This window comes from Trachemys scripta, chromosome 10 (assembly GCF_013100865.1).
Source record: "Trachemys scripta elegans isolate TJP31775 chromosome 10, CAS_Tse_1.0, whole genome shotgun sequence".
NCBI classification, from domain to species: domain Eukaryota; kingdom Metazoa; phylum Chordata; order Testudines; family Emydidae; genus Trachemys; species Trachemys scripta.
The window spans coordinates 73,036,910-73,063,584 of record NC_048307.1 but is presented as its reverse complement, the minus strand read 5'-3'; the positions used below and the strand labels follow the sequence as shown (position 1 = coordinate 73,063,584).

The window sequence follows — 26,675 nt, the reverse complement described above, 5'->3', positions numbered from 1 at the left end:
GTAGGATGGTCTTCTGTGTGCAGCTAACCTGTGCTTTCCCCTGCTTTTGACCAGATACTATATACCTTTTGAGAAACATTTTATTTTTTGTGCCATATGAGTGTGTGAAACATCAGATATGTCATCTGCCTGACGCAGATGCCTTTTGTGTAGCTCCAGTGGTGCAAAGGGGCTTAAAGCTGCTGGGGAATCCCTGACACAGGGAAAATCCCCAAGTGGTATAACATAAATATAGCCAGCTATACATCATTCTCTGCCTGCCCAGCTAGTAGGAGGCATACCGTGGGTGAGTCAGACTGCACTTTGCTCTTGTTGAGTTTGGACCCAGAGGTACATGGGATTGTTTTAGAAAGCATAACTGGAGTAGCCCTGCAGCTGCTCTAATCTGTGCTCCGCACAATTTGGAATGATGGAAAGGTCTGACAGTGTCACCCCCACTTCTCAGGTGTGCCAGCAAATTGGTAGTACACTTGCATATCCAAAGAGGACCTACATTTAGAAGAGAATTCTTAGATTTGGGTTCCACTGGTTTGCAGCAAACTGCTGCTGCATGTTTTTTTACAGAGAGCAGGCTTCCGTTTCGGTAGAAATACATTTGCTTTTAAAACTACACCGTCCCTTGAGGATTTCAATTATTTGTTTAAGGGGGAGGAGACTGTTTTATGAAACTCACTGAAGCCTTGGGAAATCTAAAACATAAAATGGGGGAGAGCTTCTGAAATGTTACAAAATCCCAAAGTCCGGAGAGGAGTTCCCCAACTCTAACCGATGGTAATTTAGTAATCTTCTAGGTAGGTAAATAGTAACTTTAAAATCTGCAGGCCACCTATTTTTCTACCCAATCTCTCCAAGAATTACAATATATATATTCTCTGAGATGTAACTGTGTTGTCCTGTGGGGAAGAATGACCTACCCGCTAAAGCTTATCTCAGGACTGAGGGGCAGGAGATCTTGGGCAAGCCACTTAAGTGATCCGTGCCTCAGTTTCCCCTTCTGTAAAGCGAGGAGGGTAACAGGCATGTCACGGGGGGAGGAAGCATTGCGAGGATTAATCTATGCAAGCCGGTAAGGCGCTCTGGGATCCCCCGACAGCAGGCAAGCGGCAGGAGCTGCCTTTTGACGAACTCCCTGCTCAGCTGCTGAATTCTCCACGCCTGCAAAATGCACCAACTGGAGCCAGCTCCGCGCCCCGTCCACGCTCCCACTCCCCATCCTCCACGCGTGATTTCCAGCCGCCCGGGCGAGCTCCCTCCTCCCCACGCCGGGGCCACGCCCCCCAGTGGGAGCCGCGAGCTCACGGGCCCCCGGGCCGTGCAATCAGAGCGGCCTCCCGCTTCACCCCCGCGCTAGGAGGAGGAACCTAGGGGGACGGAGGAGGGGGGGGTCCTCCCCTTCCACCCCCCCTCTCCCTCCTAGGTGGCGCATGCGCCCTGGCTCAGGGCTGCTCGTCGGGCCAGCGGAGGGAGGGAGCCGCCGGGAGCGCTCGGGTGCCGCCGCCTGTTGCACCAGCGCCCCGTGCCGCCAGCCATTGTCCCCCGCTCCCCGCCGCTGCAGGAGGCCGAGCAGCCCCGCCCGCGGGGTGAGTGCGCGAGCGAGTTTGCGGGAGTTGGGGGAAGTGCCGGGGGCCCCGCCTGGGGCTGAGTCTGCGGGGGGCGTCCCGGCAGAGAGTCTGGGGGAGGGGGGAGAGCTCTCCCACCACTGGGGGGCCCCTCTTGCTGCAGAGCTGGGGGAGCCCCTCCTCCGTCGCCCCTCTTGCTGCAAAGCTGGGGGGCCGGCGCCCCCCGAGTCCCTGCGGAGAAGGGGTAGCGGGAGGCGGTGGCACTGCAGGGGCGAGCCGCCCCCCGCCTCCCCCACCGCCGGCCGGGGTACGGGGAGCGCCCGCGGCGCTGCAATTCTGCTGCTGGGAGGGGGGTCGTTCATGCAGTTCCGCTCCTGCTTCCCATCTCCCGGGTGGAGAGAGGCCCCTTCCTCCCCCCCCCCCCGTCCCGCCCCCCCCCCCCCCCCCTTTTCCCCCCCCCCTGCCCCCCCCCAGTCCCTGCCGGACGGGGGGGGGGGGCCCCGGGGGGCTTGTTGAAAAGGGCCAGGGAGCCCCCCCCCCCCCCCCCCCCCCCCAGGCGCTTGCCCAAGTCCTGAACCCCCCAGGGCGGTTCTCTTGACAACTTTGTGTCTTCCACGAGCTGTCCTGCGCTGCGTCAGGGCGATTTGTGACGGGCTCAGAGCCAGGGTCACTCTCTAACAGGTCACTGCTGGATCGGGCAGACCTGCTCTGGGCTGCTCGTTTTCTCCTCTTCTCTCGCTCGCTTTTCTGTCCTTTGTTTCTGCTTTTGCTAATTGCAAACATACTTTATTGTGTCCAAGCCCGAAACCACTTTTCCCTCCGCTCTTGTCTGTGCTGCGGTAACTACTGTACCAAGTTCTCTGGAGTAGTTTGAGCTGTTGCCACCAATTGTTAAATCCCTCCTATCCTGAGGAACTATTAGGGGTGGCACAGGGAAATGTGAGCCTTGAAAGCCATTTTATTGATAAATTAACAGAAGGTGGCTTTCTAAACTTTTTACCCACAGATTTGTGTGTAGGTGGGAGGTGTGTTTTTTAGAAAAATGTCAATATATGTTTGTAAAATAAACTTCCTCTGTATCAAAATCATGGATGTTGTGATGTGAAATACTTAATTTCAATTTCAGTAGTACAACCAGATCCCACTTAATATCGCCACTTTATTGCAAGGAAAGTAATCCGGGAGCTAAAACACAATCTGTTTTAATGTTTGTGTTTATATGAACCTTGGAAGTTATTCTGAGGGGGGTCATCCTATAGAAATGCATCATGTTTTTATTCTGCGGTTTTTAGGAGGCACTGCACGTATATTTTGTTTCTATAGTTAAATCAAACAGACTTTTATTTGAAAAAAAGTCTGTGGAATTCCTGAACAAGGGTCACAGAAGTGCTGCTGTTTCTTAACCTTTTAACTGTCAGGGTTTATTAATCCACCTTCTGTGTCCATGTTATCCCTGCAGGTCATACAAAGGAGTTGGGATTAGCAGAGAGCAGTTTTACTGACCTCTCTAATTGCTTCTACTGCAGTGTCTTTTACACTGCTTCATTGTGTATCTTTTCATTCTTGCATTCAGGCTGTTTTCATAGTGCTGTTTGTATGAGCATACTGTACTAATTCCATCTGATATGATACTGTGTCACTTTAGAGATGCCCAGATGTTGTCTTGATGAACACATTACAAATATGATAGTAAAACACTCAGTAGCATCTGTGGACTACCTAGTTCTTCAGTCAGCCATGAAACTTAAAATAAGTAGGCGATATGTGATGCAGTAGAAGTATGTTAAGCACGTAGACTATAAAGCAAGTTTAGACAGTTGTCCTGAGTTGCATGAATGTCTTATATGCTGAGAATTTTGAGTAATGTAATTTCATCAGTTTTAAAGGGAGAAAAAATGGTGTGGTTTCTGTTTATAGTAACCCCGTGGAGCTTGAAATCACTCCTCCTCTGGATTTTCCCCCACCCCCCTGTTTTGTACACACTGGCTATCTGTAGAGTTGCTAAGGTGAGTTAGGCTCCAGATATCCTTTTTGAGGTAAGATATTAATGAATCATTTAATGGAGGGATTGTTTTTGTATTTCTCCCATCACCATAACATCTGAGAGCCTCACAAACTTTACTGAAGTTGACTTTGCAACATTTCTGAGGTTGGGGAAACTGTTGCTTCCCCAGGTATAGACCTGAGATACTGACTCATAGGGATGTAAATAGTGTTTAAAAAAGTAACCATTTAAACTATTAAAATTGTATCGGTTAAACCTTTAATTGTTAACGAGTTCACAACATAGGGGAGCAGGGGGATCTGGACAAAGGTAAGGGGGCCGAGCCCGGCAGCCGGGACCCCAGGCGCGATGCCGGTGGCCGGGACCCCGGACACACATTAGGCATTTAAACGTTAACTGAATACATTACCAGTAAGACTGGTGCTTATTGGTTAACCCGTTAACATTTTACATCCCTACTGACTCATAGAGAATGAGTTGGTCACAGTCACACAGGAAGTCTGTGGCAGAGAGGAGAATTGAATCCAGTCCTCCAGTACATTGCTCCGACTCCAAGACTATCATTCCCCCTCAGACATTTTCTTTCTCCTTCCCCCTCATATATCCTGTTACCTGCCAGTTGAGCAGATTGTGGGCTGGCCAATCAACCAGCCATGCAGTGTTCCCTTAAATAACCTTAACAAGAATATCTGTGTATCAAATATAGCTTTTTAGGTAGCTTATCAGATTATACTTCATGATGTGGTTATTTTGCATGTGCATACACAGCTTGCCAACACTAAAATATTCTGCATGTTTTTATGCGGATGGTATTGGCCAACATTGTAAAACGAGGCCCATTTGGGATACCATAGATAGGTAGAGGAAGGAGGGTCCAGTGGTGAAGATGCTAGCTTGGGACATGAGACCTCAATTCAATTCCTGTTCCACCACAGACTTCCTGTGTGACCTTGGGCAAGTCATCTAGACTCTCTGTGCTTCAGTTCTCCACCCATAAAGTGGGGATAATAGCACTTCCCAACTTCACACCACATGGGGGTTGGGAGGGTAAACGCAGATTGCGAGGTGTTCAGATAGACCTGAAAGGGGCCTGCTTTTTCAGAGGGTCGCTGCTCAGCACTTTCTAAGAGTTGGGCCTCTCTTAAGGGGACTTCAGTTGGACACTCCAAATCATTTAGCAGCTTCAAAAAATCTTGGTTGTTTACTGCCTTGTCTGCCCTTCATGTTTATGATTGAGAGCATGTTAGCATTTGATCCTGAGAGATGTCAAGTACCCACAAACTCTGGAGTTCTGGGTGCTAGCCACCTTAATTTGCATGTCCATTAAATTCTTGGCATCTCTGCTAAAGGTGATGCTTGTGATATGGGCACCTGCTGGCTAGGAACTGGACTTAGACCACCAACTCCATCACCGCTATGCATGGTGAACTTGGAGTTGTGACATGTAGAGGAACGGCTCCATACACCATTTTTTGGTCCCCTGAGCTTTCCAGTCTCAGTCCATTTCTGTGACACTGGCATTCCCCACCCATACAGAATGGGGAAAAGTAGTCTCCTTGTTACTCAGGTTTTACTATGTTTACTTCAGGTTAATGGTGGTGGTTGGGGAGAACCCTATAAAAATAGCACTTCAGTAGATGATTGAGAAGTACAAACTACAGTAAAACTGGAACAACTTGTCCTTCAGAATGCCTATTTGCAGGCAGGTGAAACAGAACCAAATGTGGAGCAAAGACAATTTAGCTTATTTCAGAACACATTATTAAAATGAAAAAGGCCTTATGCCTCCTGCCTGTTATCATTTTTCATTAAGTGACCGTCTATTAAGAACCCTTTATTCTGGAAAAGAAAAGATGCAACTGTCCAAAGAAAATGGAAGCCTTCCTAATACGCGCGTGTGTATGTCTCACTAATAAATTCACCAAAACTTGTGCTTCTCTACTATTCATTGACTTCTTCACCCCTTTCAAATTAAATGGGCTTTTGGAAAAAACACTAACTCTTCCTCCTTTTCTTCCCCCAGTGTATTTAATTTTCTTCTTTTTAGTGGAAATTGTACTACTGACCAGAATGCAGCTCGCTAAGAGGTACATTGATCAAAAACATCTTGTTCTCTATCTTTGGCTAGGTACTTGCTGATCAGAATTATTTTTTTAACTCCATGGAACACTTCAACTTTTTAGTAAAAAAAAAAAAAACAACCAAAAACAAAAAACCATTTTGATTTGGAAAAGCTGTCATGGTGTCTCATGGGAGTTGTAATCTGGGAGTCCCATGCTCCTAGTCTCCTCTATATGGGGGAAAGGGGATGGATGTACTGGCTGAACTACATGTCCCAGGATGCACCATGGTTTCCATTCTTGGTAGGATGCTGTGGTACCTCATGGGAGTCTCTGGCCATGGTTCATCATAGGACATATCTTCCAGCTGGGGAACCCAGCCTGTAGGATAATGTTAGTAGGAGGAACCTAAACCACAACTCCCAGGAGGCACCATGGCAGCCTTTTTGAATCAAAATTTATGGTTACCATCTAGAAATATTTTGGACATTGGTCTTTTATGAAAAGTCTGTTTTCCACAGAGAGCTGACACTATACAAGTTTCTTTGATTCTTCACAAACTCCTAACTTTCTGTTGGAAAAATAGCATGGACAGAAAAATTCTAGCTATCCCGAGTACTCCCTGAATAGCCAACCACTTAATGCTTCTGATGTCATCATTCAGAACCAGACTTCTTGATCACTGCAGCTAACAGCAAAAACATGGAGCCAGCTTATAAAGAGTCCTTTTCTTACCTGTCTTTCTCCCTTGGAATTGACCTTTATGTGGCTTTGGAAGACTATAACCCTCACGTCAAGTGTTCCTTTGGCTAGTGATAAAGAAGTATGCTGACAGCATTCCAGAACAAACATTTACATAATAAACCCGTTGCTACATTCAGTTTATAGAACACATCATCTCCCCCGCCCCAGCATATCATATCCATTGTTTCTTTTTAAGAGGGTAACTTCTCCATTGACGACACGATAAAAATGCAACTAAATTTTCTAATTCATAGTGTTGCAGCTATGAATCCAGTGAAATTACACCCTCTTAGTGTTTACATATAGTTGTTTGGAAATGTATAATAGGTAAACTGTTCTTAGCAAATAAATCTCAGACTCAAAGGTGGTGTTTTAACTGGAAAAAATGACATCTTTTACCATGTTAACATTTATACAAGAAAAAATTGTAGCGTGGACAGGCTAATATATATTAATAGGTTGAATTTAACATTAGCTTGTTCCCTTGACCTACTGTCACATGGTAAAACTATAATTTTGTCCACATTAGTTCTACCACTTTAAAAAAAAAAAACCCACACAAATAAACCACACCTTTTTTTCCTAGAAAGGATACACCCCAAAAACTTAGTCTAATAGCACAAGTTGATGATGCAGGACAAAGGGTAGAAAGTGCGTAGCAGATATTCTATGCTAGTCAGCATATCCACCTCTCAAAAGGTCTGGCTTTTTTCCTAACTCCTCCAACAAAATAACTGTTGAAATCTATTGAAATGCTTAAAAGAATATAACACTATCATGTGTCCCAAAGTAGTATTGCTGTGGTCTTCAGAGATCAATCTTCTTTTTATCTCTCTCTTTTTATAAAGAGACCTGATGCTGGAGAGTGTTGGGTAACTTCTATCAAAATATTAATAAGATTAAAGAGGGTAAAACTGGAGTAATGTAGATTTCTAATGGGCAGCTTTACAGCTCCAATTCTAAACTGCAGTGAAGCTGACCTGGGAGCAGCTCCGGAGGTCTTTGGGGTGGGGGCTCTGTGATCTTTGCATCGCCTTGATTCTGGAGGCAGTCAGGGTAGTCAGGGTAATTGGAGTGGTGCCCACCATAAACTAGAGTAGCCCCAGAGATGGCTCTAATTTACTGTGTGCTGCAACATCTCCCTGTCCAGTAGCACAGAATACCTGGAGCCACATCCTCTATGCCTGGGGTATTAGAGATCTGTGCTACTGTGGAATCCCTCCTGTGGTTGGAGAGGTCTGCCAGAACTATGGGCCCTGTACCACTTCAGCTGGTATACAGATGCCTTGGCAAAGGTCCGAATCAGAGCGTATGTTGGTACTTTTTCCTGTATATATTTTAATTTATAGGATAATCCCCTCCCATAGAACTAGTGTATGTTCATCTTTCTCCTCCAAGACAACCTGAGATCCCTATTTCTGCATTTATATTTTCTTTGGCTTTCTGTCTTCTATAAACATCAGTAATTGCCTCTTCTCCACACCATCTAACTTTTTCAAAATTAGTCAGCTTGCCCTTCATTCCAAAAATAACTTTTCTGTGATGCTGTTGTTACCACATTAGTAACAAATTCTTTCCCAAATAAATGTTCCCGCCCTTCCAATGTCAGAGAATAACTCTTGGCAATGGCAGACCTAGTGAATTATCTTGCAACACTTTCTCACCTGGTTAATCTTTGCATGACTTTTCCCATTGATTTGCATGGAACTTATTGAATGATGAGGGATTACTCACATCAGTAGGAATTTCAGGACTGAGCCAACCAGAGAGATCCATTTCAGTTGTTCTTTGTGAGTCCATTAGGGTGACCAGACAGCAAGTTTAAAAAATCGGGACAGCGGTGGGGGATAATAGGTGTCTATATAAGAAAAAGCCCCCCAAATCGGGACTGCCCCTATAAAATCGGGACATCTGGTCACCCTAGAGTCCATTTAATTTAAACGGATCTGCTTAGGAACATGTAACTGGCATCAATCTGCATTTTAATTTTCAAGCATTTGTGAATTCATTTCTACAACATAAATGTAATAATAGAATAAGAAAAATTCTTTGTTTGGTGCTTGCCAAAACATACGCCTGTAGCTACTGACTGCTTCTGATCTTCATTAGCCTGTCTCCTGGACCTTGATTTGATGGCCAGTCAAGTTTGTGGAAGATGTTAAATTGCATCAGCCTTAGAGCAGTAATTTTTGGCTTGAAATTTTCCCAAATGTATGTTTGATTTCTAAACCCATCTTATAGAGAATATGTAAAGTTTGCAACGTGAGTACTTTATATAGAGAATAGCTTGTTGCAGGGCCAAATTCCACTCAACCTTTCTCCAGTATTGGTGGGAATTAGAGATTTTCTCTTAAAGTACTTAGTCATGTTATTAATTCCTCTTTGAGGGGGAAGAGAACATAGACGACCGTTTAGATGTAGAGAAGGAGGGGAATTTTGATTTGACCCATTCTTTATAGGGTTGATATGTTGTGGTTCTTTTAGAGTACAGCACGAGGGATTGTGATATTTAAAGTCTTATGCCAGTGAATTCTACCAGTGAATTCTCAGTGTGCCCACATTGGAGTTGTGCATGTAGCTACATGCTTTTATCAGGCAGGCCTATTGCAGTTCAAAACACTACGCATTTTTAAAAGCTATTGCACACTTCATAACCTCATCCAAAGCTATTGGCAAAATTAGTCAGGAGGTAAATGTCTCTTCTCTCATTCAGTGTAGCACAGCATCCAGTGGTGTAACTGCTGTATAAAACTCAGTGTTCTCATTAGTAAATCTCTGACTAACAAGAAAGTATTGTGCTATACCAGAGCTCTTTTAAACAATCCCTTGTCTTCAAAATACAAAAAATGGATTCAACCTTTCCTCCTTCTAGGGCTACCATGCACCTGATGGCACAGGTGCTGACTGGCTTGTTCTTATTCTTGCCATTATTCTTGTGAATTTAGGGATGTCTAGTAGAATTGGGAGCATGGGGAGTCTTTAGAGAGTGGTAAAATGTTGCTATGATCCTTATGAGAAGGATCATTTTGTCTGGTAATGGTTTAACTCAGTGTTTCCCAAACTTGGGATGCTGCTTGTGTAGGGAAAGCCCCTGGCCGGCCGGGCCAGTTTGTTTACCTGCCCCGTCCGCAGGTCTGGCCGATCGCGACTTCCACTGGCTGCGGTTGGCTGCTCCAGGCCAATGGGAGCTGCAGGAAGCGGCGAGGGCTGAGGGATGTACTGGCTGCCGCTTCCAGCAGCTCCCATCGGCCTGGAGCAGCGAACCGCAGCCAGTGGGAGCCGTGATCAGCCAAACCTGCGGTCGCGGCAGGTAAACAAACCGGCCCGGCCTGGCCCGGCCCGATAGGGGCTTTGCCTACACAAGCGGCGTCCCAAGTTTGGGAAACACTGGTTTAACTGATTTGCACACTCATTCTAAACTGTGAATAAGGTAAAGGGACCATGTTTGGGATGCATCTTAGTACTTGAAGCACTAGTCTCAAAGTGAGTCTGGTTCTGTTGATGATACGTGTGATGCTTTCATAGTATTCAGCTTCCCCCTGTATTCCGAGCATTTGTCTGTCTTCTCAACATTAGGGTACATTTTGGGGCTGTAGTTACTATTAAGGAAAAGAGAATTGTGTGTGTGGGGGGGGATGCAGGAAATGTAGGCTTAATGAAGGGGAAGGACTGCTCACTATGACCTTACTTTCCTTTCGAATTGCCTCTGGGATGCTGAAACCTCAGGAAATACATACTTGTGGTTGGGATAACCAATGTTTGGATGGTGATGGGCAAGGGGAGAAGTGCTTTTGTGGGAGAGCGTGGAATTAAAAGGGAATTCAGAGCTTTTGCAGGGGGCAGAGAATTATTCTTACCCTAAAACTATTAATTGATGATTCTGCATGGTGAAAGTCTTGTTTTATTGCCCAGTCTGACCCGTTGCCTGTATCACTGGATAGTGTTTTTTACAACCTAAGTGGCTTTCAACGATGCCTCATTAGAGACATACCTGAGAGGTTCTAATGTTCTGTGAAAGGCTGGACTGAGGGACTTCTAGTACTTTGAACAAAAGGGATTAGGAATTACCATCAGCAGTCATTGTATAGCCTACGTGTAGACTTTTTAACTTGTATCATGTACACCTCTACCCCGATATAACGTGACCCGATATAACACGAATTCGAATATAACGCAGTAAAGCAGTGCTCCGGGGGGGCGAGGCGGGGCTACGCACTCCGGTGGATCAAAGCAAGTTCGATATAACGCGGTTTCACCTATAACGTGGTAAGATTTTTTTTGGCTCCCAAGGACAGCGTTATATCGAGGTAGAGGTGTAGTTCAAGCATTCTGGGTTAGGAAAAAAATGTCTGAATGTCCAGAGCATTTCCCCCACCACAGAGCAGACATAAACAATGGAAAACCCATTGAAGTAGCCTAGACTTCCTCAAAGGGAGACTAGCTGTCAACCCAACTTCCCTCCTTTCTTCTGAGTTTATAGACATGCCTACATGCAATCTGTGTGTGTGGCTCTGCAGTATTGAGGGGATAGGAAAAAAAAATCTGCTTTAGGTCCCTTTAGACACTGGGTGAACTTTCTATATTAGATAATGCAGGCCACATCAGCATAATTTTATGGTTTCCTCTGTGTTGTCAAACTCTTGATGGGATTGGGTCATCCATAGGTGGGAACCAAAGGCAGCCCAGTTCCTGAAAGGTTTTTGGTGATAAGTTGGAGTGAAGTAGTATAGATGTCCAACTATCTCTGGGAATTCTGCATGGGGCACTCTTGAATAAAGAGGGGGTAGATGTCAAAATAACAAATAAAGGATGACTTTTAATGGGACATGTTCACCATGACTCCTAACAGCTTTGGGGTAGCAGTATTGAGGTGCAACCTGATGAGGACAAATGAAATGTCCTGGGAAGGGAGATTCTGTTTCCAGGGTGGATTAATTTGCACCAATATTAAAACAAGACACTTGGCCTCTGAATGGTAGCCTGACAAAGCAGGTGAAATGCATCTCTCAGAATATCTCAGTGGGTAGCAAGGAAGGAGGTTTTAATACAGGGCTGGACAAACAGATTGATACACAATCTGAGCCTGGCCACCACAGTACCAGAGAGAACATAATCAGTGAATGGGTTGCTAACCACTAGAAAGCATAGTCAAATTTTGGGGTTGTATCCTTTCAAAAATGATTTGGAAATGAAATAGAGGATTTTCGATTGAATGGGTTAGCCTGGAGGGTAACCAGCAGATAGCTCATACACAGAGATAACGTGGGACTCTTCATCTCAAAGGGGATCCCCTAGTGCTTTACAAACTATTTTTCTCTTGCTTGCAGGGCAGGAAACAACCATTGTGCTGGTCCATGACTAGGGCTCCTAGTTGCTATGGCAATACAAACAATATAAAATAATAACTAGCCCACTGCATGCTGCACAACAATGGGAACAGAAATCTTGGCCATATCCCCTGACAGAATCTCCTATGCTTATGAAGAATACTTGTAGGTCTTTAATGTTCTTGGTTCTTTTGATGTCCCTGAAAAACACTCGCTCAGTGTGATGGACTCAAATTGTAGCAATGGTGGTTTAGGTTGGGCATTAGGACAAACTTCTTGTCAGGGTGGTTAAGCACTGTAATAAATTGCCTAGGGAGGTTGTGGAAACTCCATCACTGGAGATTTTTAAGAGCAGGTTAGACAAACACCTGTCGGGGATGGTCTAGATCAGTGGTTCTCAAAGCCAGTCTGCCGCTTGTTCAGGGAAAGCCCCTGGCGGGCCGGGCCGGTTTTTTACCGGCCGCGTCCGCAGGTTCAGCTGATTGCGGTTCCCATTGGCCGCGGTTCACCGCTCCAGGTCAATGGGGGCTGCAGGAAGCGGCGCGGGCAGAGGGACGTACTGGCCACTGCTTCCCGCAGCCCCCATTGGCCAGGAGCGGTGAACCTGCGGACGTGGCCGGTAAATAAACCGGCCCGGCCTGCCAGGGGCTTTCCCTGAACAAGTGGCGGACAAGCTTTGAGAACCACTGGTCCAGATGATACTTAGTCCTGCCGTGAGTGCAGGAGACTGAACTAGATGTTCTCTTGAGGTCCTTTCCAGTCCTACAGTTCTATGATTTTATGATACTCCACTTACCTACCTTGAAAGAACTTGAGTGGGCCCTGTTGTGATTTGATCCTGTGAGTCTGAGGAGTCTAGGTATTCTGTGACTGAGAGTTAAGCTATGGAGCTGTCCCCGACCCAGGATGCTCTCAAAGCTGTGTAGAATGCCCTGCTCCTCCGAACCATCTCTTTGACCATGTATTTGGATCTGATAGGGATGCTATCAAAGCGGCGCTCAACACTGTTCTTCTTGCTACTGTTCTTATACTGTGCTCATCTCTGTAGTAACGCAGTGCCTTCCAGTAGTTCATTTAGCGATGTGACTAATGTGTCGAGTGGAGTTTGTTCTGTCTTCGTGGGCAGAAGTGTGTACAGCGGAGAGTCTTCTTTTGGAGGTGGTGGTGGGGACTCTGTGGTTATGTGTATTTTAGGGAAGACAGGCTGAAGAAGAGCACCTGGGAGTAGAAGGTGATGAGGTTTGTGATGGGCTTCCTGGGGCAGTTCATTCTGCAGTCTTGGACCGGCCCCTCAGACAGCTGTGTCTCCCTCACAAGATGAGCATTCACTTTATTGTGAAGAGTTCTTTTGTGCCCCACGAGCATAGCTGTTGATCACAATATTCATCCTAGAGCTTTAGTCAATGTGTTGGATATTCTGGGCATAGGGGATTGCGTGTCTTTGAAGATAAGGACCAAGACCTTGAACTTGATTCAATATTCTGTGGGAAGCTGGTGTAGGGAGTGGAGGACTGGCTTGATGTGTTTCCGGAAGCCCGTGTTTCTGAAGAGATGTGCTGCAGCCTTCTTTACCTGTTATACTTAAGGGCTGAAGGCTTCATGCCCAGGTTTATTGCATTGCTCTAGTCTATCTGAGAAATGACAAAGGCATGAGTATCTGAGGCCCGGTCATCATGTGTCAAGGATAGGATGGAGTCTCTAGGCAGCTGGAGATGGTAGAGAGCATTATCCTCAGCTGTTGCTGCTATGTGACAGCTTAGCATTTGCAACAACTCCATAGAGTGCTCCTAATCTGCAGACTGAATTGACTAATTGTGGGTGCATTTCTTCAGCCAAAACAGACTTCACGAGGGGTTCAAGCTTTTCAGAATGTTCTTCTCTGCCTATTAGCATAACTTATGGCTTGCTCTAGTTCAGTTTAAACCAGCTGTTCTTCCTCCATGAGCTGATTTTTGTCCACTGGGTCATCTTGGTAGGAGTGGTATGGTCATATATGGTGAAAGGATACAGAGAGCTGTGTGTCACTCTGTGCTTGATTTCAAGGCTCTAATTTAGTACTTCACACGGGAAACATACCCTCTGTTATCATGATGGGCGAGAGTCTGAATGCAGTTGTCTGACTCAATGGTTTGTGCCCATGCCTGCTGAGGAATGTGTGTAATATCGGAGCAGACCTTGCTGTTGAAGTGTTGGCTCTTTTTCACCTATCTACATAAACTCTGCGATAGGACTGTGTGTAGGAAAATAAGTTGTTTTACCTCCCCTGCCCACATATAAAGTACTGTATCGAATGCTTCAAAAGCCAGGAAATCAATCAAAGTAAAAGCTTGCTCATGTGATTTTTAACTTGTAATGTTTCCTGTGAGGTTTTTGTTTGTGTTACAGCCCTAATGTTTAACTAGTTTTGTGTGTGACTTTCTTTTTGGTGAGATATTATTTTTTCATCCATCTGTTTAGAAGAACAGGTTCTCCCCATTTCTGATAGCCATGAAATTATTTTCCCAAGGGAATAGGAGAGAAGGAAGATTATGGGAAACACCAAAGGGGGAAATCTAAGAATAGACTTGTTTTTGCTGATGATACACTAAGGTTCATTATAAACCTATTGCTACCCTTCCAAATGTCCTTGAGCTCTGTGAGAGCTTTGCAAAACTTCTTGCATTTCAAATTCACTTACTCGGAGGTGCTTCCTCTGAGTAAAACATGCATTTATAGAAATGGGCTTGTGAGACAGTTGGCATTTAAATATGAAGATGCCTCTATTAAAAAATACTTGGAAATATATACATCTCATGTTAGCTGGAGTACCTGTGGGAAGTACATTAAACTCATCAGTCACCTGAGTTAATTAGCAACATGAGTTAATGTGCTTTGTATCAAGTTTCTTTTGAAAACAATGGAGCTGGTGAATGCTAACTGGAAACTGAAATCTTCTCTGAATCAGGTGAAGCGTAGAAAAGTGTAGTGCAAGGTTTCTCGCTTTCTTTAGGGGACTCCTGACCTCTGGGGGTAAGGATTGGGGGAGAGAGAACACTTCTAGGGATGCTCTCCATGCCCATCCATTGCTTGGTTTCTGTTGAATCTGCTAGTAATAGTAGCTGTGATTGGTTTCCTTGTGTTTGAACACCTGTTTACTAGACTGAAATCAGCAACCCATTTTACCTGATTCTCTTGAACAGCTATCAGGAGGTGGTAATAATTTTCAGATACTACTAACCTGTGCTCGTTCTCTAACTTCACTTACTAATTTTTTTTAAAAACCCTCCACTTTGGAAATAGATTGATTTTCTTCATTGGCTACTCCTTTCAGGGCAGGTGGAACAATAACAAAAACTACTTGAATGTTGATGAATAATAGTTTGAAACTTTGGCTACTTTCGTAGCAGTATGTCCATAAATAGAATCACTGTCTAGCGGGTTTCCTTTAGCAAAGGAAGTGTGCCACTGTTACAAAATGAGCTAAGGAGGGACACCTGCAGTCATATACATTAAGGCCATAACTTCTGTACGTGAAGCATAGGACTTTTAAGAATATGAGCATAATAGATAATGGACCGGATCCTTGACCCAGGTCCCCTTCCTCCCCTCCCTTCTGCTCCCATTGGCAACTTTGTGCCACTGAGGCAGAATTGGAAGGAGGCATAAAGCTAGTGTGTCAAGCCCTACATCACCCTCTTATTATTTTCTCCCCATCTGCTTGGCACAGCATATCATGGCAGGCTGAAGATAGAATGGAGTATGGACCGAGTGCACGGTGCTCCCTGGTGGATGAAACTGTGCCCTGGGCTACTTTTACAACTGCTGTAACTTAAACTGGTGGCCAACATGGAGCCTGGCCTGACCCAGGATTGGGGGAGTACACAGACAGCTCCCCACTCCTGTCCCTTTCGGTCATGGGCCAAGCACACCATGGCCAGATCCAAGACTGTGGTGTGTTTGGGTCTTGGGTTTTTGACTCACAGCAGAATTGGTAAGGTGAAGCATGATATCCTTGTATATCAGGTAAGGAGTTTTGTGGTCTGTTTGACTGGGAGCAGGGACAGCTAAATTCTAACCTTGATTCTCCCATCAACTCAGTGTGTCCCTGGCTCCAGTTCAACAGACCAGAAAGAGGCAAAATTAAACAAATTCAAGATTAGGAGTCAGAATGAGGAAGGCTATTTTCCGCTCCTTAACAGCAAAATACTGCATATAAGTACTCTTCTCTCTCTTTCTCTCCTTATTTTCCTTTTTTAAACTGGTTGTGGCATGATTATTACTAGATGTCGAGAAATGTAAATAACACAAAAATAGCGAACTGTAGCATTCCAGAGTCCTTGGCAGTGTTCTTGAATTGAAACGTCTGTCTGTGATTCCTCTCCAGCTTCCTCCCCTCACACAGCCATTGGGTTTAAGTACCTACCGATCTACACAAACAGGGCTTCAGAAAGGATCCCCTCATATGCTGTAGGTGCTAGTGACCCATTCTTCTTTTAACTACTATCCATTTAAACAAACCAAAATTGAGAAGTCTTAGGGCAGTATTAAAAAGAATGTGATTCTTGTTATGAGGAAAGTTCATCTGGTCATTGAAGCACACCGTGTTCTGGTACCATTCTCTGATGAGTCTAAGATCTGTGCCTTTATGGAAATAAAGGGTGTAAAGTGCAGTACCTGACTTAAAGAGCTAATAAATCACAGTGTTAATCTATTGCTCTTGACACAATCTGGCTCTTCTCCCAGTCTGTCTCTCACTTTCACTGCATTCTCAGACCAGAATCCCCCAGTTGGCCTTGGTGTGACCAAGGTATAATTACAACTTGTCTCTCAGATTTGTACTATGTACATAGGCTTTGACAGGGTAAACTTAACAATTGCAGGGGGATCTACCCATTTAAAGGACTGTAGAGCAATGGTAATAACTGAATTTCTATGGCACTAATTCACTTTTTGAATGGGACGGGGGTTGAGATAAAAGTCTAGGAATTAGTGCAAAGAAAAGTAGGAAATCACCATGATTATTTTGCTTTCTGCTTTTTTCTTTAGTGAGGGTGGGTGGGAGACATAGGTTAATAGCTTTTTTTTTTTAATGGCAACTTTAACCAAAATAAAAGTTAAAAGAAAACTATATATACATCATGGGAAGATGAGCTATTTTACAACTTAAAGTACAGCGGTGATGGAGAGAGATGATTTGCAGCCTGACCTTCAGAGGTTTTTAGCCATCACAGTATCGAATACTGTTCACTCTGAAGTCAGTAGACTATTCGGAACAATAGAAGCAGGATGGAATCTACGTTAGAGCTGGTTGAAATTTTGCAAATGTCATTTTATTTTAAATGGCTTTTATTTAAATTGGAAATTTCCACAATTTGTCTTTTTCTCTGTTTTTCATGTTTTTGATGAAATGGGGACAATAATTTTTTTTTTAGTTTTTACAATTTATCTTTTCTTCTCCTTTGTCCCTTTCTCTCCTTTCCCCCCTCTCAGCCTTCCTTTTCAATGGCAAGTCGCGAGGGGACCAGGAACAAGGAAAACTGGGGAAAAAAATGGAAAAATTTCAAAAGCAAAAATTCTGATTACAACTCTTCTGTGGAAAAAATTGAAAAGAAATGAAATATTGTTTCTTTTTGAAACCCGGGAAACAAAAATTACTGCAATTATTTGTGCATGCTTCCTTAATTTTCAACCAACTCTCTGGCAAGTTTCTGAGGGATCAAATAGAAGCTTTTCAAAGGTTTTCAAATAACAAGCTGGGGAGACTTCATACATTGTAATGTTTATTCTGAGTTAAAATGACTGCAATGATTCAGCTGCATTTGTGAGATTGGGTGTCTGTATTTTTTTCTGTTTTCAGTTTATTTCCTTCACAATAATATGATTTTGCTTATTCGCAAGGAAGAAAATATTTAATGTTATAGAAACACGCATTGCATCAGACAAAGAAACAAGCTTTAGAGAATTTTGTTTTTCCCCTTCTCTTGTGTCATTCTGAAGGAAATACTAATGATTTTGTGTAGCACAAAAGGGTGCCCCACTGTCATTTGTTTTTCTGGCATTTGCTCTGAGCTTTTTAGCAGGTGAGTACTAGCTTGCTCAGGCAGAAATGCAATAATATTATACTTTGGAGTGAACAGGAAGTCTGCAAACAGCCACAATGTCCTGCCACGGGTGCATGTTATAGTAAGGCAGGTTTTCTAATGGCAGAACAGTCAGGAAAATAAGAGCAGAATGTATAGAAAATAAACTTGTCTCAGAAAAGTAAATGGAGGAGGGTTGAGTAAGGTATTTGGAGGAAACCACAGCAGTAGGTTAAATGCAAAATAAAAACCTGGTTTCAGCAGCTGTGCTAGCGACGAAGCTACTCTCCGCAACCTTGACTTCCATAGCAGTGATGAACAATTTGAATTTTCTATCTCTTTAATAGTTTGGAAATTGTTTTCCTTACCTAGCTTTTTCTGCCAGCTGTCTTGGTATTCGCTTTAAGGCCAAATCTTGCTATCTTTACGTGAGTAAATTTCCCACTGTTGTAAATAGGCTAGATTTTCAGTATTAGTAATGCCATATTTGTGACTGCTTCCTCTTACTCCCCACCCCTCCAAAAACACATTGTAACTCTTGTGGTGCCAAAAATCATTCATGTAGAGTATTGGCTGTGTACTGTTAAAGCAGCTGGTGTGTTCCTGCAGTTCATATGCTGAGGGTGTTAATTCATTAATGTTTGTAAAGTGCTTTGAGCCCCTTGGATGAAATAAGCAAATGAAATACAAAGTATTGTTCAAGTTAAATGAACATTGCCAAAGCTGGCTATACTTGATCTACTGGGAAACTGACATCCCCTACCTTTTATTTATATAGCTCCACAAGTGTGGAACTGTATAGAGGGAAGTGCTGCCAAACAAATAAATAAGGCTTTGCCTCAAATGTCTAACAGCCTACGTCACGAGACAAACTCGTACAGCATGGACTGTACTAAACAAAAATGGAGGGGTGCAGGTAATCATTATAACTGGAAAGCATCCTGGAATGGCTGTGTTTTGAAAGTGGGGTCTTGGCATATATTAACTGTGAAGATGTACCAGGCCTAAGAAGCAGAAAATAATGCAGCAGAAAGGAAGTGGTTAGGAGGGTGGCTGGGTGAGAGGCAGGAGATAGGCAGAGCAGCACTTTGATCACGATTCCATTTTAAAGCTTTTATCTTTAAGGAATCCTTCACTACCCCTCTCTCTCTCTCTCTTTCCTCCCCCACCCCCCCAAAGAAGTCATTCCTTAGTCTGAGTTTGGGAGATGTTAGTATGTACATGGGAACATGCATACAGTTCTAGAAAATCTTCAGAGGCATGATGTAAGTTTGAGATGCACAGTATAAAAGTATCCAAAGTAAAGGGTGACAATGGACTGGGAAATTGGCTTGCCACCCCCTCATGCGTATGAGCATGTCTAGTGTCTTTTCTAACCTTGCTAACTTCTTCCCTTGTGTATTTTTTTTTCTTTCAACCCTTGATGTTTTTTTAAAGTAGTTCTTGTGTAAATATTGAATAAAAAAGGAGTTCTCAAATATTTTTGAAAAATGTGATTCTCTCTCTGTGTAGCAACGATTGTAGGGAGGCGATATCCTGTCAACAATAGTAGTATCTTGGCAATCTAACATTTAGCTGTGTGTGTGTGTGCGCGCGCACACATAATTTTCAGGGGTATTTATAAGTTACTTTGAGACACTGTCATACATTTTTTGCAACTAAACATATCTTCTCTGCTGCCATCCAAAGATGTTTTTAGAAGTATGCAGTAATATTAGAGCTGGATGAATAATGCAAACAATTTCTCGATAGTATTTGTTTGAATTCTTAAATGAACTCTAGTAGCCTTTGTGGCCCCTTTTTTATTCACATCCCATGAACGCTAGAATAATTGAGTTTTACTAGCACAATTGTTTATGGAAAGCAAATTTCAGAGTCTTCTGTATGCTTTTATATGAAAACAATAAATTTAAAATTTCACAGGCACTTGCTTATGCTAGAATACTCATCTTCATTTAATTAGGGAAGAAGAAAAAATACGATTTGGCTTTTATCTGTGCTAAGCAACACAACTCACATTTCAAATTCATGATCAGTATACATCAGGGGTGGGCAAACTTTTTGGCCTGAGGGCCACATCTGGGTATGGAAATTGTATAGCGGGCCATGAATGCTCACGAAATTGGGGTTGGGGTTCAGGAGGGGGTGAGGTCTCTGGTGGTGCGGGCTCTGGGGTGGGGCCAGAAAAGAGGAGTTCAGGGTGCGGGAGGGGATCGGGGGGGGAGGGGATGAGGGCTTCGGATGGGGGTGTGGGTTCTGGGCTGGGGCTGGGGATAAGGGGTTTGGGATGCAGGAGAGTGCTCCAGGCTGGGACTGAGGGGTTCGGAATGGGGATCAGGGCTGGGGCAGGGGTGTAAGCTCTGGGCAGTGCCTACCTCAAGCAGCTCCCAGAAACAGCGGCATGTCCCTCCTTCAGCTCCTCCATGGCAGCGTGGCCAGGCTGCCCCTGCAGCTCCCATTGGCCACAGTTCCCGGCCAATGGGAGCTGCGGGGGCAGCGACTACAGACAGGGCAGCGCCCCCTATCTGCCCCTAAACGTAGGAGCTGGAGGGGGGGCATGCCACTGCTTCTGGGAGCTGGGGCACCGTGCACTGAGCAGCCCTCGACCCAGCTCCCCGGTGGGAGCTTGAGGGCCGGATTAAATGGGCTGGCGGGCCAGATGTGGCCTGCGGGCTGTAGTTTGCCCACCCCTGGCATACATTTAAAGAAAATCATACTTGTCAAACAAGACTCAAATAGACATTTGAAGAAATTGATCTTCTCCAGGACATCCTGCAAACAGAAAAAGAAGCTGAATTTGTTGAATGAATTATGTGGTCACTTCTCATAAGAGCTGTTTTTGTGATTTCCCTTCCTCTCCTCTCCTCTTTTTATATTGGGAGAGAAGAAGTAACATGTCAGTGATGTTGCTAGTTGGCAGGTTTTCTCCTGTCTTTCAAGATGTAAATTCAGTAACTTTAACTTCTAACCTTCTGCATTCTGTGTCCCTGAAGTCTGTTTGGAGTTGCAGCTGATGTCAAGATTCTTCTTGACTTCCTGATCTAAACCTTTATATAGTGTTTCTGTGCACTGTTAAAGAAGAGCTGCATTCCACCCCAGAGGTAATTGCAATTCAGTACTCAGGCCTAAGTCCTGGAAGAAGATGCATACAGGTGAACCCCTACTCAGCTCCCTTTATTTCACTAGGACCCTACATGACCACAGCACAGAGTTTAGCCTGCATGTATCTCCTTGCAGGAGCAGAACTGAAGGTCTAATCTGTTGTTAGAGAAGGTTTGCTGGTACAGCCATACCTTCCTAGCATAGACGCAGCTTATGCTGGCAAAGTGGTGCTTTTGTCGGTATTGCTTAAACCAGCTACCCAAGCAAAGGAAGTTTTATCAGCAAAAACAAGCTTTGGAAGCTGCTTTGCTAGTATAAAAATGTTTCTTCTTAAAAACAAACTAAATGGGGGGAACCCTCGTACCCAACATTATTGTACCAGCAAAAGTTTTAAATGCAGACATGGCCTTAGTTTGCAAGTTCTTTTGTAACCTTGATGAAGATCATATCATTGTATAATTACATACTAACATGTATTCGTATTAGACAGGCTTCCAGACTTTCCAAAATTTAGGATGGCTTTCATATCCAGTATAAAACTCCCACAAAACCCTGGTAGTATTGCTGATGTTTGCTATGAATTTGCCTTCAAAAGCTGAACAGTATTTAGTAACTGTAGGAGATCTGGAGATCTTTGCAATATTATTTTTTTTTATATTGAATGTGGATTTATATAGGCAGCAGGAGATTGCATGAACCCTGATAGTACTGAGAAAGTCGAGGATGGAAAATGTGTGACTCAGTAGCAGAAAATTATGCTGAAGTACGAGATAAGCAGTTTCAAGATGGAGCAGAGCTGAAAAGCATTGCATATGTTGAACAGACATTATTATTCTGGGTCTTACAGAACTTTTCTCTCTTGTGCACACTGTTTCGCTTGCTCTTCACCTTATTTTGTGCTAGTAACTTTACCTTACCTTCTTCCGGCGTGGCATAAAATCATTGTTTGGTATTGCTATGACTATTTCAGAGCATGGTGTGTTTAAATAATCACCTTTTAATTTGAACTTTGGTTTCCAATTTTTTTTTAAATTACATCTCCCAGGGAGTCCAGGTTTGTGGGAAACTTTCTGCACAAATGGAACTTTGTTACCATTATATGCTGTAGGATGAATACATTATCATAGCGAGAGACGGTGACATTAGTCAATAATGTACTGGTGGTCCTTGCAAAGCATGCAGAAAATTTGGTGGCATCTGTAAATACAAACAAATACAAGGGGGGAGGGATAGCTCAGTGGTTTGAGCATTGGCCTGCTAAACCCAGGGTTGTGAGTTCAGTCCTTGAGGGGGCCACTTAGGGATCTGGGGCAAAATCAGTACTTGGTCCCTGCTAGTGAAGGCAGGGGGCTGGACTCGATGACCTTTCAAGGTCCCTTCCAGTTCTAGGAGATAGGATATCTCCATTAATTTATAATTTAAACCAGTGTGCTGCAGCAAATTCATCTAGTGACCAAGAAACTGTTGTTGAAATATCTTCCACTTCTTTCAGTACCAGTTATTCCAAATATTAGATTTTTTAAGGTTATGGAAGCTAAGAAAAGGATGTGTGTAGGCGTTCTAAAACTTTCCACAATTCAGGCTTGTAAAACAAACTGAACAAGAACCAAGTGCTCCCCTAAAGCATCAACATTTCTATTCTCAGAATAACAGCACCTCTGAAATAACTGTGAACCAGCAGAACGTGCTGGTAATGATATGCAAAAGAGCACTTGAAGCTCTCTCTGATTGATTGAGACTTCTTGTATCCATCACTGGGACAGAAGGTAGCTTTGGAAATGGAGCAGGATTTGTGCTATCCAGGTGTGGAACAATAGGCATAAATCTTGATGTGTTTAAACTCAAACTCATCGCTTTTAAGGCCAGAAGGACAATTATGATAAATTGATAAACTTGTCTGGCCACCTGCATAACATAGGGCATAGAATTTTACTCTACATCAAGCTCAAAGCTATTTGTTGAGCTAGAGAACTCATAGGGCTGTTCCTTTTAACGGGGTAAAATGCATGTCTCTGGTTGCACAGCTGTCATGGATAACCTTACGGGGTTGCTCTCTGAGCTCTGAGAACAAACTGGAAGGTTTGGGTGTTCTTGCCTAATTGCTTTTAATTAAACATTGGTGCAACAAGGGTTGTACTTTGACAGGGCAGAACCAACTAGCTTACAAAATGTACAGAACAAACAAGCTCCATCGTGTCATCCCATTACAACATTTCTATTCTAGGAAACACCCGTTGACTTGTTTTGATAAATTCAGCTCTAATAGTGCCAAGATGCAAATTAAGGAATATGCTTAATCACTTCTGTATACTGTATACATGTATAACAGTATTTTGGGCTTTTCATATGTGGGCTTGCAAAGACATCATGCAGCTAGGTAAGCATTATTATCCTCAGATAATAGGTGGGGCAACTCAGGCACAAAGAAATGAAAGCCACCATTTCCAAAAATGTCCACTGAAACCAGATACCTGCAACTCCTGCTGGAGTCAGTGGATGCTGCAGGTGCATGTGGTGAAAATCCGCATAGGGGTCTCAAGCTGGGCAACCAAAGTTAGTGGACCTGTTAAAATAAACTGGGCCTAGGTGATTTGCCCAAGGACACATGCATTGGTAGCAGAGTTCCTGACTCCCATTTATAAATGCTTATATAATTACAGAAATTATATTAATTTGAAAGTTGCTGTAGGTTTGCGTTGCAGTTAATACAGAAATCCTAAAGTCTTTTGTTAATAGTAACTTTAAAGTGTGGGTGTATTTGATCTCCTTTTGGTATGAAAATTGACAGTTTGGTTGTTTTGTAGCTACATGCTTTAATAGGTGTCACCATTCTGAAAGAGTATTCATCACAACAGTATGAAGGAGCGGATGTGTTAATGGCAAGCTCTGCTATTACACTTGTGCCACTTCTTTTGTTAATCTGTCACCTCTCTGCCACAGATCACGTGGGAGGGAAGGATGCTGTTCATGCTGGAGAAAGGCAGAGGGTCACTATGAACTGATGGGGGCTGTCTACTCTGGGGCCTATTGATATCTTGAGGAAGAGGGGCCTCCCTTGAAGACCTCTAAGAGTATATGTACACTACACACTAAGCCTGGGCTCTGACTCATGTTTGAGCCTAAGTCCCCTTTCTGTCCTCACTCGGTCTGATTCAGGTCAGTAAGTACTCTGGACCTGAATCCTAGGACCCTGCTAGGGGTGTGGGTCAGAGCCTGAGTCCTGCTGTGCCTTGAGTTCAAGCAGAGTCATTTTGTTGTGTGGACGCAGGTCAAGCCTCAGACCTGAATCAGAAGGTCTGTCTAGTACAGTACGGACATGTTAGCACAGGTGTGAGGCTTGTGTCCAGCAATTGTAAATCCAGGGTTAAATACAGTGTGGCTGCTCAAGCATAGGCTTGGACATACTGAGTCCACAAGCCTGGGTCCCATAGACCTGGGTTCAGTGTGGACATACCCTAAGACTCATTTTGAACTAAATAACCCTGTGTAATAAATTGAGCATATTCCACATGGTGAGTTCAGCTACCATACCTAGGCAATTCCATCCCCACCCCCGTAAACAGAGAGAGATACTCTCCCTCTCTGGCACTTATCCTCACCTTCGAGGTGAGGACCTGGGGCTCATCCCTATTAGGGCCTGTTGTAACCTGAGCATTGGCTTATCCCCTTCCATCATTTTCACAGGTGGACATTGTTTGCCTGTCTTCTCTGACAGCAAAGTTGTCTGAGGAATAACATCACCTTATGCTTTACAGAAAAAATGCTCCTGTCTGTATAATCCAAAACATTAGGCTACGTCCCTCTGCCTTTGCTCACAGAGGTTGTTCTGCTCGCTGTGGTTTGAGGGAATACCTCAAACAGGATTTGCCAAAATGTTCTGAATGGATGGAGCAGTGATTGAGGGTGGCAGATCCGGTTTGAGTGTGGTGCGTGCGTGCCTTTGTAATTTTTTTTTTATTAGCTGATTTCTTGGGTGTGGACGTTACCTTCATATCTTTTGTCATTAGTCTTAACTTTTGGTGAACAATGTACTTTTCCCCAAATCCCCATTTTGGAAGCCTGCAAAGTGCTTGCATTTGTATCTAGTTAATTTTTTTTAGCTATATTATGATGGCAAACCTCAGTGTTTGTTTGTTTATTACTTTTTTTAAACAGCCTGTTTAAAAGCTGTTTGGCCAGGGGAGGGAGGTAGTTTTTCAGAGTCCTTCTAGTATTTCCAGATGCTGTTAAGCTTTTCATGGCCTTCTGAACAGTCAAGTACTATCCCAGGCTTGTGGTGGTGGTTTTTGAATAGAGAAGAGTCATTTAATAATATATGGAAATCTGCAAAATAACTGCTTGGAATTGCTGATACCTGACACAGATTAAGTAACACTGAGAGCAGCGTCCTGCTCCCAGTGAAGTCAAATAGCAAAAAGGCTCTGACCTTGACAGTTATTCATGAACTGACTTCATCTGGAGAAGCTTTAGCGGAAAGGGTCTTCCTGTATGGGTTGGTGAGTTGCTCCCCAGCCCCCAGTTTAATTTTTGTATTTGATTCTTAATAATGTTCCCAGCACACCTGCTCTCTGAGCATGTGTACATAAATTACCAGTCAAACACATTCAGTTGGCTAATGCAAACTAAATCTAAATCCCAGATGTAGATATCAACTAAAATAATATATTTTTTTCCACTGCTGCTCTAGTTTTGATTGCAATATTGTTGGTTCTCTTATCTGCTAAGAAGAAAATAAATAGATTCTTATCTCTGAGTTTTGGCGCAGCTGTAACCAGCCAGTGTAACTTCCTTTTGCCCTCTGCTGAATAATTCTAAGTACTTTATCTGCTATATCCTAAAGTCTTCCCCTGGTTTAACAACCTCTCTAAGAGCAGCTATAAAAGGGGCTTTCACTAACGAACAGGAAGCAGAATGAATTGCAGGAACTTCTGATAATGCACTGTCTGTCTGAGAGGAAGATCAGCCTGACTAAGCTATACCAGAGTAATGAATGATGGTCCTTCAGCTAGGGCCAGCCGTGCACATTTTAATACTGGGAACAAAGAATTCTCCCTCTTCAACTAACTATTTAAACACCCTTGTCAATTTAGTGGCCCAATACAGTCAATCTCATCTAGCTTATTTGCTTCTTTTTGCTGTTCATAGTGAATCCTAACTAGCCTCAGATGTTTTTTCTATCTATCTCTATATCTATATCTACACACACATACACCATATCCATTTTGGAAGGGCTAATACAGCCACCAATGCTGCCTTCCTAATGCCTGCTACAGCTCCACTGCATTTTTGGATGCTAAAAACGTACATGGTTACATGCATGTGATATGTTCCACAGACTGCAAGGTTTCACATACTGAACAGAATGTTGGGCCTTCCTATGTGTCCGTTGGAATTTCACTCTGGGAGTGTCTGGATATTTGTAATGACCGACCGTTTCAATTCCCTCCCCTCCCCCTCCAGGCTGGGCGGCTGTCTGTTTACTCCTTTCTCCACTCTTGAGCACTGCTGGCTTGTAAAAGAAAGACGCCAATGATTAAATAAATTCTGAACTTGGCAGTGACACAGTTTAGCTACCTGCTTTGGGCCTGGTTCTCTACCGTGCCATGCTAGCTTTACGCCAGCGAAATTCCGTTGACTTCTGTGGGCTTGCACTGGTACAAAACTTGTGTAATGCAATGGAAGATCAGATCCTTTATTTCTGACCTGCTGGCTTTCTGAATAGTGTCCTTTCCACTTCTTCAGGGGTCAGCAACCTCTGGCACGCGGCTCGCCAAGGTAAGAACCCTGGCGGGTCGGGCCAGTTTATTTACCTGCTGATG

General features: G+C 43.7%; 1 protein-coding gene across 5 annotated transcripts in view; it reads left to right on the top strand.

Annotated features, from left to right (window-relative positions):
* The first annotated feature begins 1,446 nt into the window (after nucleotides 1–1,446).
* The window catches only part of AKAP13 (A-kinase anchoring protein 13), a 339,157-nt gene continuing 313,928 nt past the window's right edge, over nucleotides 1,447–26,675 (top strand). For 3 of the 5 annotated variants that reach the window (XM_034783693.1, XM_034783692.1, XM_034783688.1), the window contains exon 1: nucleotides 1,447–1,580. The gene's annotated coding sequence lies outside the window, so the exon portion shown is untranslated. The remainder of the gene's footprint in view (nucleotides 1,581–26,675) is intronic. The other 2 variants (XM_034783689.1, XM_034783691.1) reach the window with 1 other exon arrangement.